The 14,925-nt window shown below is 49.0% G+C and overlaps 1 protein-coding gene across 1 annotated transcript in view; it reads left to right on the top strand.

The window, feature by feature from the left end:
• LOC119963595 (disintegrin and metalloproteinase domain-containing protein 12-like) overlaps positions 1 to 14,925 on the top strand; it is a 432,269-nt gene that overhangs the window by 128,861 nt on the left and 288,483 nt on the right. The window lies entirely within an intron of this gene.

Here is a 14,925-nt window from a genome sequence, read left to right as displayed (position 1 = left end):
GTGTAGACGGGCAACATGGTCGGCGCAGGCTTGGAGGGCCTGTTCCTGTGCTGTACTTTTTTTGTTCTTTGTTAAAACCTTTAACTTAAAATCACATACCTTCTTTATGAAACACAATACAAAAATCTAAATGCATATCGCTACGACAAGAAAGGTTGTTTCAAGCAATGTACCAAAACATCATTACACAAAGTATCAAAAGCTCTATTAATCATAGTTACAGCACCCTGCGCAAGTACACAGTCAATTCAAGCCCCATAGACCCCAGAGTTCCAGCACAAGCAAATTAACCAATAATTTGTATAAGGTTTCTGACATCTTAGGACCTTGACTGCTCCAATGACTTCCAGCCACCAGATTCGAAATAAAACGCACCTGTTTACTTACGACAAAAATAGAGATAAGAAATGCACTATTTAGAATAGAATCACAACCAGCTAATCTACTACCCCCTTTACTGTTGCGCCCTTTACCTAACGCATAAAATACAGACACATGCAGAGGGAGGAGAAGGGCTAAAAATAATAAGAGGATTAATATGAAATACGAAGATGAGTGTCTTTATGTCAGATGTTGCAGTTGTGGCAGCAGCAAGCTGTCCACGGTAGCCTTTGGCCCATATGCCCTAATATGTTTGCTTCACAAAAATCAATCTATCAGATTTAAAATTAACAACTGATCTAGTTTCAACAGCTGTTTGTAGGAGATAGTGCCAAACCTCTGCCACTCTTTGAGTGATGATGTGTTTCCTAATATCTCTCCTGAATAGTCCAGCCCTATTTTTAGATGATGCCCCTTGTCCAGATGACTAGTCACATCCTCAAAAAATTCTAGAAGGTTTGTCAAGCATAACTTTCCTTTCGTGAATCCATTCTGAGTTAGACTGACCCCGTCCCCATTTTCCAAATGCTCAGTTATTTCAGCCTTAATAATTGACGGCAGCATTTTCCCCACCATCGGTAGTGGGTTGTATCTCAAACAATGACAAGTCCGACTACAGGAGGGAGATAGATCACTTGGTTGCATGGTGCACTGAAGATAACCTCTCTCTGAATGTCAGGAAAACCAAGGAACTGATCAACGATTTCAGGAAGCGTGGAACAACACAAGCCCCTGTCTACAACAATGGCTCCAAAGTGGGGATCATAGTGATGCACAATCAATTGCATGAAAGACTCAGATAGGATCTATTCACATCTGGAAGAAATAGACTTATCAGTGATAGGCAGCATGGTTTTGTGCAGGGAAGGTCATGTCTTACAAACATAATAGAATTCTTTGAGGAAGTGACAAAGTTAATTGATGAGGGAAGGGCTGTAGATGTCACATACATGGACTTTAGTAAGGCATTTGATAAAGTTTCCCATGGCAGGTTGATGGCAAAAGTGAAGTCGTATGGGGTTCAGGGTGTACCAGCTAGATGGATAAAGAACTGGCTGGGCAACAGGAGACAGAGAGTAGTGGTGGAAGGGAGTGTCTCAAAATGGAGAAAGGTGACTAGTGGTGTTCCACAGGGATCCGTGCTTGGACCACTGTTGTTTGTGATCTACATAAATGACCTGGAGGAAGGTATAGGTGGTCTGATTAGCATGTTTGCAGATGATACTAAGATTGGTGGAGTTGCAGATAGCGAGGAGGACTGTCAGAGAATACAACAAAATATAGATAGATTGGAGAGTTGGGCACAGAAATGGCAGATGGAGTTCAATCCAGGCAAATGCGAGGTGCTGCATTTTGGAAGATCAAATTCAAGAGCAGTCTATATGGTCAATGGAAGGGTCTTGGGGAAAATTGATGTGCAGAGAGATCTGGGAGTTCAGGTCCATTGTACCCTGAAGGTGGCAACGCAGGTTGATAGAGTGGTCAAGAAGGCATACAGCATGCTTGCCTTCATCGGACGGGGTATTGAGTACAAGAGTTGGCAGGTCATGTTACAGTTGTATAGGACTTTGGTTCAGCCACATTTGGAATACTGCGTGCAGTTCTGGTCGCCAGATTACCAGAAGTATGTGGATGTTTGGAGAGAGTGCAGAGGAGGTTCACCAGGATGTTGCCTGGTATGGAGGGTGCTAGCTATGAAGAAAGGTTGAGTAGATTAGGATTGTTTTTGTTGGAAAGACGGAGGTTGAGGGGGGCCTGATTGAGGTCTACAAAATTATGAGAGGTATGGACAGGGTGGATAGCAACAAGCTTTTCCCAAGAGTGGGGTTATCAGTTACAAGGGGTCACGATTTCAAGGTGAGAGGGGGAAAGTTTAAGGGAGATGTGCGTGGGAAGTTTTTTACGCAGAGGGTGGTGGGTGCCTGGAATGCTTTGCCAGCGGAGGTGGTAGAGGCGGGCACGATAGCATCATTTAAGATGCATCTAGACAGATATATGAATGGGCGGGAACAGAGGGAAGTAGACCTTGGAAAATAGGAGACAGGTTTAGATAAAGGATCTGGATCGGCGCAGGCTGGGAGGGCCGAAGGACCTGTTCCTGTGTTTTCATTTTCTTTGTTCTTTGGTACAACTGTGGCTTTATTACAGTCAGATGCGTGGCCTCCTGCTGCAGCTGGCGAAATGGCTGATCAGGAGAAGGTCATAACTATTTATACGGCTCATTGTGGGCGGAGTTAGCCAGCAGGGGCGACCGGTGAACCTGTAGTGCAGGTCCTACCTTACATCCCCTAATACAGGTGCACACAGTGGATCACCACATTCACCCCCTGTTAAAAATGAGTCCGGCGGGGGTGGCGTGGAACCATATACAGATTTACAAATAATTTACAGAGGATGGGGAAAAAAATATATATGTCCATCTTGTAGCCTGGTGCCCGTCAGAGGTTAAGTCTGTCCGGTGGTTTGACAGTTCGCTGGGAGCGACGTAGCGGTGGTGACGATGTCGGTGGTGGCGATGTCGGCGTCGGTGTTGGTGCTGGTCAGTAGTTGGATGACTCCGGAAGCATGCCGAAATCTTCCTCGTCCTCTAACGTGGGCAGGGGAAGGAGAGATGGACCTGGTGGGGCTAATGCTGGGAGCGCCGGGGAGGGGAGGGTGGCGGCCGTCGGGGAACTCCATATAGGCTCACTGGGGGTTGGCGTGGAGCAGGTATACCCTGTCCACCAAAGGGTCCACCTTGTGGAGTCGGTCATGCCTACGTAGAAGAACCGGTCCTGGAGCTGCGAGCCAATTCGGGAGTGACACCCCGGATGTGGACTTCCTAGGGAAGGCAAAGAGACGTTCATGTGGTGTGTGATTCGTGGCAGTGCAGAGTAGAGACCGGATGGAATGCACTGCATCCGGGAGGACCTGCTGCCAGCGAGCGGCTGAGAGGTTTCTGGACCGTAGGGCCAGCTGGACGGCCCTCCAAAACGTCCCGTTCTCCCACTCTACCTGCCCGTTTCCCCGGGGATTATAGCTGGTCGTCCTGCTGGAGGCAATACCCCTGCTGAGCAGGAACTGACACAGCTCTTCGCTCATGAACGAGGATCCCCTGTCACTGTGGATGTAGTCGGGGAAACCGAACAGAGCGAAGATGGTGTTGAGGGCCTTGATGACGGTGGCAGACGTCATATCCGGGCATGGGATGGCGAAGGGGAACCTATAGAACATTACAGCGCAGTACGGGCCCTTCAGCCCTCGATGTTGCGCCGACCTGTGAAACCATCTGAAGCCTATCTGACCTACACTATTCCATTTTCATCCATATGTCTATCCAGTGACCACATAAATGCCCTTAAATTTGGCGAGTCTACTACTGTTGCAGGCAGGGCGTTCCATACCCCACTACTCTCTGAGTAAAGAAACTGCCTCTGACATCTGTCCTATATCTACCACCCCTCAATTTAAAGCTATGTCCCCTCGTGTTGGTCATCACCATCCGAGGAAAGAGACTCTCACTGTCCATCCTATCTAACCCTCTGACTATCTTATATGTCTCCATTAAGTCACCTCTCAGCCTTCTCCTCTCTAACGAAAACAACCTCAAGTCTCTGAGCCTTTCCTCGTAAGACCTTCCCTCCATACCAGGCAACATCCTAGTAAATCTCCTCTAAACCCTTTCCAAAGCTTCCACATCCTTCCTATAATGTGGTGACCAGAATTGCACGCAGTACTCCAGGTGGGGCCGCACCAGAGTTATGTACAGCTGCAGCATGACCTCGTGGCTCCGAAACTCAATCCCCCTACTGATAAAGGCTAGCACACCATATGCCTTCTTAACAGCCCTATTAACCTGGGTGGCAACTTTCAGGGATTTATGTACCTGGATGCCGAGATCTCTCTGTTCATCTACACTACCAAGACTCTTGCCATTAGCCCAGTACTCTGCATTCCTGTTACTCCTTCCGAAGTGAACCACCTCACACTTTTCCACATTAAACTCCATCTGCCACCTCTCAGCCCAGCTCTGCAGCTTATCTATGTCCCTCTGTAACCTATAACATCCTTCAGCACTATCCACAACTCCACCGACCTTCGTGTCATCTGCAAATTTACTAACCCATCCTTCTGCACCCTCTTCCAGGTCATTTATAAAAATGACAAATAGCAGTGGCCCCAAAACAGATCCTTGCGGTACACCACTAGTAACTGAACTCCAGGATGAACATTTGCCATCAACCACCACCCTCTGTCTTCTTTCAGCTAGCCAATTATTGATCCAAACCGCTAAATCACCTTCAATTCCATACTTCCTTATTTTCTGCAATAGCCTGCCGTGGGGAAACTTATCAAACGCCTTACTGAAATCCATATACACCACATCAACAGCTTTACCCTCATCCACCTGTTTGGTCACCTTCTCAAAAATCTTAATAAGGTTTGTGAGGCATGACCAACCCTTCACAAAACCGTGTTGAGTATCGCTAATCAACTTGTTCTTTTCAAGATGATTATAAACCCTATCTCTTATAACCTTTTCCAACATTTTACCCACAACCGAAGTAAGGCTCACAGGTCTATAATTACCAGGGTTGTCTCTACTCCCCTTCTTGAACAAGGGGACAACATTTGCTATCCTCCAGTCTTCCGGCACTATTCCTGTCGACAAAGACGACATAAAGATCAAGGAAAAAGGCTCAGCAATCTCCTCCCTGGCTTCCCAGAGAATCCTTGGATAAATCCCATCTGGCCCAGGGGACTTATCTATTTTTACACTTTCCAAAATTGCTAACACCTCCTCCTTGTGAACCTCAATCCCATCTAGCCTGGTCGACTGTACCTGAGTATTCTCCTCGATAACATTGTCTTTCTCCAGTGTAAACACTGACGAAAAATATCCATTTAACGCTTCCCCTATCTCCTCTGATTCCACACACAACTTTCCACTACTATCCTTGATTGGCCCTAATCTTACTCTAGTCATTCTTTTGTTCCTCATATACCTATAGAAAGCCTTAGGGTTTTCCCGGATCCTATCCACCAACGACTTTTCGTGTCCTCTCCTCGCTCTTCTTAACTCTCCCTTTAGGTCCTTCCTGGCTAACTTGTAACTCTCAAGTGCCCTGACTGAGCCTTCATGTCTCATCCTAACATAAGCCCTCTTCTTCCTCTTGACAAGTGCTTCAACTTCCTTAGTAAACCACGGTTCCCTTGCTCGACAACTTCCTCCCTGCCTGACAGGTATATACTTATCAAGGACACGCAGTAGCTGTCCCTTGAAAATGCTCCACATTTTGATTGTACCCATCCCCTGCAGTTTCCTTCCCCATCCTATACATCCTAAATCTTGCCGAATAGCATCATAATTGCCTTTCCCCCAGATATAATACTTGCCTTGCGGTATATACCTATCCCTGCCCATCGCTAAAGTAAACATAACCGAGTTGTGATCACTATCACCAAAGTGCTCACCTACATCTAAATCTAGCACCTGGACGGGTTCATTACCCAGTACCAAATCCAATGTGGCCTCGCCGCTTGTTGGACTTCATCGACCACACTAAGGATCTATGTGTTGCGGTCGGTGGAGGGAAGGGGCCCTTTGAAATCCATGCTGAGGCGTTCAAAGGGGCGGGACGCTTTCACCAGGCGCGCGCGATCTGGCCGGTAGAAGTGCGGCTTGCACACCGCACAGACCTGGCAGTCCCTGGTGACTGTCCGTACTGCCTCGACGGAGTAGGGCAGATTGCGGGCTTTGACGAGGTGGTACAATCGAGTGACCCCGCAGGTGACAAAGGCTGTCGTGCAGGGCACGGAGTTGGCTTACTTGTGCGCTGGCACATGTACCTCGAGAGAGGGCGTCTGGAGGCTCGTTGAACTTGCCAGGGCGATACAAAATCTCGTAATTGCAGGTGGAGAGCTCGATTCTCCACCGCAAGATTTTATCAGTTTTGATCTTACCCCGCTGCGTGTTTTTAAACATGAAGGCTACTGACCGTTGGTCAGTGAGGAGAGTGAATCTCCTGCCAGCCAGGTAATGCCTCCAATGCCGCACAGCTTCAACGATAGCCTGGGCCTCCTTTTCAACAGACGAGTGTCGAATTTCAGAGGCGTGCAGGGTGTGGGAAAAGAATGCCACGGGTCTGCCTGCCTGGTTTAGTGGCGGCGAGGGCGACATCTGAAGCGTCGCTTTCTACTTGAAAGGGGAGTGTCTCATCTACTGTGTGCATCCCGGCCTTGGCTACGCCTGCTCTGATCCAGGCATAGGCACGTTGTGCCTCGGCTGTGAGCGGAAATTGAGTGGACTGTATGAGTGGGCGGGCCTTGTCCGCATAGTTCGGGACCCAAGGGGCATAGTAGGAGAAGAACCCAAGGCAGCGTTTGAGGGCCTTGGGGCACTGGGGAAGGGGGAGCTCCATGCGGTCGGGATCGGGCCCCAGGAGTCCGTTTTGGACTACGTAGCCGAGGATGGCTAAGCGGTGGGTTCTGAACACGCACTTCTCCTTATTGTAGGTGAGGTTGAGGAGAGTGGCGGTGTGGAGAAATTTGGCAAGGTTGGCGTCTTGGAATACCAAGACCCCGTTAGTGACGCCGAAGGGAACCCTAAGAAATTGATAGAGGCGACCGTCTGCCTCGAAGATGGTGTATGGACGGTCTGATTTATGGATGGGGAGCTGGTGGTAGGCGGATTTAAGGTCAATTGTTGAGAAGACCCGGCACTGCGCAATCTGATTGACCATATCAGATATGCGAGGGAGGGGGTACGCGTCGAGCTGCGTGTACCGATTGATGGTCTGGCTGTAGTCCACGACCATTCTGTGTTTCTCCCCAGTTTTAACCACTACCACTTGGGCCCTCCAGGGGCTGTTGCTGGCCTCGATAATACCTTCCCGAAGCAGCTGCTGGACTTCGGACCTGATGAAGGCCTTGTCCTGGGCGCTGAACCGTCTGCTCCTGGTGGCGGCAGGCTTTCAATCCGCAGTTAGATTGGCAAAAAGGGAGTGGGGGGTCAGCCTTGAGGGTCACGAGGCCGCAAACAGTGAGTGGAGGTAGGGGCCGGCCGAATTTGAGGATGAGGCTCTGGAGATGACACTGAAAATCCAGACCCAGCAATAGTGCAGCGCAGAGGTTGGGGAGGACGTAGAGGCGGAAAGTGCTGAATTCTACGCCCTCGACAGTGAGATTGACCACACAGCAACCTCGGATCAAGACAGAGTGGGATCTGGAGGCCAGGGAGATCCGTTGGTTGGCAGGGTAGACCGCGAGGGAGCAGCGCCTTACCGTGTCCGGGTGGATGAAACTTTCGGTGCTCCCGGAGTCCAGTAGGCAAAAGTCGCGTGGCCGTTGATTTCCACTGTCGTCAAAGCGGTGGCCAGGTTGTGAGGACGGGACTGGTCCAGTGTCATAGAGGCGAGCTGCAGGTGATCATCCGATGATTCAGATGGAGAGCGTCGGTGACCTGGATCCAGCATTCTAGTCCCATGGGGGAGACATAATGGCGGCAATGGCAGCGTCCGGAGGACCTGTTGAGGAGAAGATGGCGGCGCCCATGCAGCGCACGTTGTAGGGGCGGGGCAAGATGGCGGCATCCATGGAGCGCACGTTGCGGGGGCAGGGCAAGATGGCGGCGCCCATGGTGTGCACGTTGTGGGGGTGGGGCAAGATGGCAGCCCCCATGGGCCGCACATGGACCTGGGAGCAGAAGATGACGGTGCCCATTGTGGGATCAGCTGGGGGAAGGGGGCGATTGCGGGCGTGATAGCGGCGACTGTGTGGGCCTGGCACACCACCGGAAAGTGGCCCTTCTTACCACACCGCGGGCTTGGCAGCGCTGGCAGGGGTGCTTCTGCTGGCCGGAGAAGTAGCAGCGGGAATCCCTAGGGTGCGTGGTGTGGCGGGCAGCGCAGGTGTATTGAGTAGGAGAGAGAGGTCCCAGCCGGGGGGGGGTCGTTTGAGGGGTCCAGGAGGGGTAGTAGGGGTGGGCCGCACGGCGAGCGGGGTAGGATTGGACGTTGCGAGATGCGACCGTCATGGAGAGCACTAAAGCTTTTGTCTCCGCTCTGTCGAGCGTGGCCCCTTCCAGCAGTCATTGTCGGATGGGGTCCGACGCAATCCCCATCACGGATGCATCACGCATGAGGAGATTGGAATGTTCAGTGGCCGTGACGGCCTGATAGTCACAGTCCTGTACGAGTGGGATAAGAGCCTGCCAGAAGTCTTCGATCGACTCACCAGGTAGTTGTACGCGAGTGGCGAGTACGTGCCATGTGAAGAGTTTGTCTTCGGAACGTAGTTCTCTTTAAGGAGAGCCATCGCTTCCGCGTAACTCAGGGTGTTCTGAATCAACGGGAACATGCTGGAGCTCAACCTGGCGTATAGAACTTGGATCTTCTGAGCTTCCGTCGGCATGGGGATCGCAGCGTTGATGTAGGCCTCAAAACAAGCCAGCCAGTGATTAAAGTCCTTTCTGGCGTCTGGCGAGTGTGGATCCAGTTCCAGGCGATCTGGTTTGATCCTGATGTCCATAATGTAGAAAATCTGACTGTAATAACTTGATGCACTACCAATTGCACGAAAGACTCAGATTGGTACAACTGTGGCTTTATTACAGTCAGATGCGTGGCCTACTGCTGCAGCTGGCGAAATAGCTGATCAGGAGGAGGTTGTGCATATTTATACGGCTCCTTGTGCACACAGTAGATCACCACACATAGAAATCGTAGAAATCCAGAAGACCACAAGACATGAGAGCAGAATTAGGCCACTTGGCCCATCGCGTCTGCTCCGCAATTCAATCATGGAGGATATTTTTCTGATCCCCATTCTCCTACCTTCTCCCCATAACCCCTGATCCCCTTATTAATCAAGAACCTATCTATCTCCGTCTTAAGATCCGTGTGGTAGCTTCTGCAATAGCCTACCATGGGGAACCCAAATGAATCACCTCACACTTTTCTGCATTAAACTCCATTTGCCACCTCTCAGCCCAGCGCTGCAACTTATCTATGTCCCTCTGTAACTTGTAACATCCTTCTGCACTGTCCACAACTCCACCGACTTTAGTGTCATATGCAAATTTACTCACCCATCCTTCTACGCCTTCCTCCAGGTCATTTATAAAAATGACAAATAGCAGTGGCCCCAAAACAGATCCTTGTGGTACACCACTAGTAACTGAACTCCAGGCTGAACATTTCCCATCAACCACCACCCTCTGTCTTCTTCCAGCTAGCCAATTTCTGATCCAAACTGCTAAATCACCCGAAGTCCCATGCCTCCGTATTTTCTGCAATAGCCTACCATGGGGAACCTTATCAAACATAGAACATAGAACATAGAACACGACAGCGCAGTACGGGCCCTTCGGCCCTCGATGTTGCGCCGACCTGTGAAACCATCTGAAGCCTATCTGACCTACACTATTCCATTTTCATCCATATGTCTATCCAGTGACCACATAAATGCCCTTAAATTTGGCGAGTCTACTACTGTTGCAGGCAGGGCGTTCCACACCCCTACTACTCTCTGAGTAAAGAAACTGCCTCTGATATCTGTCCTATATCTATCACCCCTCAATTTAAAGCTATGTCCCCTCGTGTTGGTCATCACCATCCGAGGAAAAAGACTCTCACTGTCCACCCTATCTAACCCTCTGACTATCTTATATGTCTCTATTAAGTCACCTCTCAGCCTTCTCCTCTCTAACGAAAACAACCTCAAGTCCCTGAGCCTTTCCTCGTAAGACCTTCCCTCCATACCAGGCAACATCCTAGTAAATCTCCTCTGAACCCTTTCCAAAGCTTCCACATCCTTCCTATAATGTGGTGACCAGAACTGCACTCAGTACTCCAGGTGCGGCCGCACCAGAGTTATGTACAGCTGCAGCATGACCTTGTGGTTCCGAAACTCAATCCCCCTGCTTATAAAGGCTAGCACACCATATGCCTTCTTAACAGCCCTATTAACCTGGGTGGCAACTTTCAGGGAGTTATGTACCTGGATGCCGAGATCTCTCTGTTCATCTACACTACCAAGAATCTTGCCATTAGCCCAGTACTCTGCATTCCTGTTACTCCTTCCAAAGTGAACCGCCTCACACTTTTCCGCATTAAACTCCATCTGCCACCTCTCAGCCCAGCTCTGCAGCTTATCTATGTCCCTCTGTATCCTATAACATCCTTCAGCACTATCCACAACTCCACCGACCTTCGTGCCATCTGCAAATTTACTAACCCATCCTTCTACACCCTCTTCCAGGTCATTTATAAAAATGACAAACAGCAGTGGCCCCAAAACAGATCCTTGCGGTACACCACTAGTAACTGAACTCCAGGATGAACATTTGCCGTCAACCACCACCCTCTGTCTTCTTTCAGCTAGCCAATTACTGATCCAAACCGCTAAATCATCTTCAATTCCATACTTCCTTATTTTCTGCAATAGCCTACCGTGGAGAACCTTATCAAACGCTTTACTGAAATCCATAGACACCACATCAACTGCTTTACCCTCGTCCACCTGTTTGGTCACCTTCTCAAAGAACTCAATAAGGTTTGTGAGGCATGACCTACCCTTCACAAAACCGTGTTGACTATCGCTAATCAAATTATTCCTTTCCAGCTGATTATACATCCTATCTCTTCCAAACCTTTCCAAGACTTTGCCCACAACAGAAGTAAGGCTCACTGCTCTATAGTTACCGGGGTTGTCTCTACTCCCCTTCTTGAACAAGGGGACAACATTTGCTATCCTCCAGTCTTCTGGCACTAATCCTTCAGACAATGACGACATAAAGATCAAAGCCAAAGTCTCAGCAATCTCCTCCCTAGCTTCCCAGAGAATGCTAGGATAAATCCCATCCGGCCCAGGGAACGTATCTACTTTCACACTTTCCAGAATCGCTAACACCTCCTCCTTATGAACCTCAAGCCCTTCTCGTCTAGTAGCCTGTATCTCAGTATTCTCCTCGAGAACATGGTCTTTTTCCTGTGTGAATACTGATGAAAAATATTCATTTAGCACCTCTCCTATCTCCTCGGACTCCACGCACAACTTCCCACTACTGTCCTTGACTGGCCCTACTCTTACCCTAGTCATTCTTTTATTCCTGACATATCTATAGAAAGCTTTAGGGTATTCCTTGAACCTACCTGCCAAAGACTTCTCATGTCCTTTCCTGGCTCTTCTTAGCTCTCTCTTTAGAGCCTTCCTAGATAACTTGTAACTCTCCCTAACTGAACCTTCACGTCTCATCTTTACATAAGCCTCCTTCTTCCTCTTGACAAGTGATTCTACTACTTTAGTAAACCAAGGTTCCCTCACTCGACCACTCCCTCCTGCCTGACAAGTACATACTTATCATGGACACGCAGTAGCTGTTCCTTGAACATGCTCCACATTTTCATTGTGCCCATCCCCTGCAGTTTCCCTCCCCATCCTATACATCCTAAGTCTTACCTCATCGCATCATAATTGCCTTTCCCCCAGCTATAACTCTTGCCCTGCGATGTATACCTATCCCTTTCCATCGCTAAAGTAAACGTAACCAAATTGTGGTCACTATCACCAAAGTGAAAATGAAATGAAATGAAAATCGCTTATTGTCATGAGTAGGCTTCAAATGAAGTTACTGTGAAAAGCCCCTAGTCGCCACATTCCGGCGCCTGTTCGGGGAGGCTGTTACGGGAATCGAACCGTGCTGCTGGCCTGCTTGGTTTGCTTTCAAAGCCAGCGATTTAGCTGTGTGCTAAACAGCCCCTCACCTACCTCCAAATCTAACACCTGTCCTGGTTCATTACCCAGTACCAAATCCAATATGGCCTCGCCTCTTGTTGGCCTATCTACATACTGTATCAGGAAACCCTCCTGCACACACTGGGCAACAACTGACCCATCTAAAGTACTTGAACTATAGTGTTTCCAGTCAATATTTGGATGACTAAAGTCTCCCATAACAACTACCCTGTTACTTTCGCTCCTATCCAGAATCATCTTTGCAATCCTTTCCTCTACATCTCTGGAACTTTTCGGAGGCATATAGAAAATTCCCAACAGGGTGACCTCTCCTTTCCTGTTTCTAACCTCAGCCCATACTACCTCAGTAGACGAGTCCTCACCCAACGTCCTTTCTGCCACCGTAATACTGTCCTTGACTAACAATGCCACCCCTACCCCTCTTTTACCACCTTCCCTGAGCTTACTGAAATATCTAAACCTCGGAACCTGCAACAACCATTCCTGTCCCTGCTCTACCCATGTCTCTGAAATGGCCACAACATCGAGATCCCAGGTACCAACCCATGCCGCAAGTTCACCACCTTATTCCGGATGCTTCTGGCATTGAAGTAGACGCACTTTAAACCACCTCCTGCCTGCCGGATATTGTTAACCCTTTGGTCCAGGTGTAGACCATCCCGTTTGTCGAGGTCCCACCTACCCCAGAATGAGCCCAAATTATCCAGGAATCTGAAACCCTCCCTCCTGCACCATCCCTGTAGCCACGTGTTCAACTGCTCCCTCTCCCTATTCCTCGACTTGCTAGCACGTGGCACGGGTAACAACCCAGAGATAACTCTGTTTTTCCTAGATCTAAGTTTCCACCCTAGCTCCCTGAATTCCTGCCTTACATCCCTATCCCTTTTCCTACCTATGTCGTTGGTACCTATGTGGACCACGACTTGGGGCTGTTCCCCCTCTCCCTTAAGAATCCCGAAAACACGATCCGAGACATCGCGGACCCTGGCACCTGGGAGGCAACACACCAACCGCGAGTCTCTCTCGTTCCCACAGAATCTCCTATCTATCCCCCTAACTATGGAATCTCCAATGACTAATGCTCTACTCCTCTCCCCTCTTCCCTTCTGAGCAACAGGGACAGACTCTGTGCCAGAGACCTGTATCCCATGGCTTACCCCTGGTAAGCCCCCCCCAACAGTATCAAAAGCAGTATACCTGTTACTAAGGGGAACGACCACAGAGGATCCCTGTACTGACTGCTTTCTCCCAGCCCCTCTCACCGTCACCCATCTATCTTTATTCTTCAGAGTAACTACATCCCTGAAGCTTCTATCTATGACCACCTCTGCCTCCCGAATGATCCGCAGTTCCTCCAGCTCCAGCTCCAGTTCCCTAACAGGGTTTCTGAGGAGCTAGAGTTGGGTGCACTTCCCACAGGTGAAATCAGCAGGGACACTGACGGCATCCCTCACCTCAAACATTCTGCAGGAGGAACACGAATCGTGAACAAGGACTCCCAAGACCCTTTGTGTTTCTGCTTTGTGAAGCATTTCCCATTTAGAAAATAGTTTATGCCTAAATTCCTCCTTCCAAAGTTTTCACACTTTTCCACATTGTATTCCATCTGCCACTTCATTGCCCGCTCCAAGCTTGTCCAAGTCCTTCTGCAGCTCGCCTGCTTCCTCAATACTACCTGCCCCTCTGCAGATCTTTGTATCATCTGCAAACTTAGCAACAGTGGCTTCAGTTCCTTCTTCCAGATCATTAATGTATATTGTGAAAAGTTGTGGTCCCAGCACAGACCCCTGAGGCACATCACTAGTCACCGGCTGCCATCCTGAAAAAGACCCCTTTATCCCCAATCTGCCAGTCAGCCAATCCTCTATCCATGCCAGGCTTTTACCCTGAACACCATGATCTTGTAACTTATTTCACAATCTCTTATGCGGCACCTTGTCAAAGGCCTTCTGGAAATCTAAATAAATCACGTCCACTGGTTCTCTTTTGTACCTCCTCAAAGAACTCTAACAGATTTGTAAGACACGACCTCCCTTTGACAAAGCCGTGCTGACTCAGTCCTATATTACCATGCACTTCCAAGTACTCTGCAATCTCATCTTTAATAATGGACTCTTAAATCTCACCAATGACCGAAGTCAGGCTAACCGGCCTATAATCTCCCGTTTTCTGCCTCCCTCCCTTCTTAAACAGCGATGTTACATTAGCCACTTTCCAGTCCTCTGGGACCTTCCAGCCTCCAGTGATTCCTGAACGATCATCACCAATGCCTCCACAATCTCCTCAGCTATCTCTTTTTCAACCCTGGGGTGTAGTCCATCCGGTCCAGGTTATTTATCCACCTTCAGACCTTTCAATTCCGTAACAGCCTCCCCGAACAGGCGCCGGAATGTGGCGACTAGGGGCTTTTCACAGTAACTTCATTTGAAGCCTACTTGCGACAATAAGTGATTTTCATTTTTCATTTCCTTCGTGATGGTCACTGCACTCACCTCTGCCCCCTGGTTCTCCTGGAGCTCTGGCATCCCACTGGTGTCTTCCACCGTGAAGACTGAGGCAAAGTAAATATTCAGTTCCTCTGCCATATCTTTGTTTCCTATTATTACTTCTCCAACCACATTTTCTAGTGGTCCAATGTTTATTTTTGCCTCTCTTATCTTTTATATATTGAAAAAAACTCTTCCTATTTTCCTTTATATTACTAACTAGCTTGCACTCATATTTCATCTTCCCCCGCCTTATTACTATTTTAGTTGTCCTCTGCTCGCTTTTATCGGCTTCTCAATCCTCTGGCTTCCTACTAATCCT

This window comes from Scyliorhinus canicula, chromosome 3 (genome assembly GCF_902713615.1).
Source record: "Scyliorhinus canicula chromosome 3, sScyCan1.1, whole genome shotgun sequence".
Classification (NCBI taxonomy): domain Eukaryota; kingdom Metazoa; phylum Chordata; class Chondrichthyes; order Carcharhiniformes; family Scyliorhinidae; genus Scyliorhinus; species Scyliorhinus canicula.
This window is presented reverse-complemented; position numbering and strand designations above follow the sequence as displayed.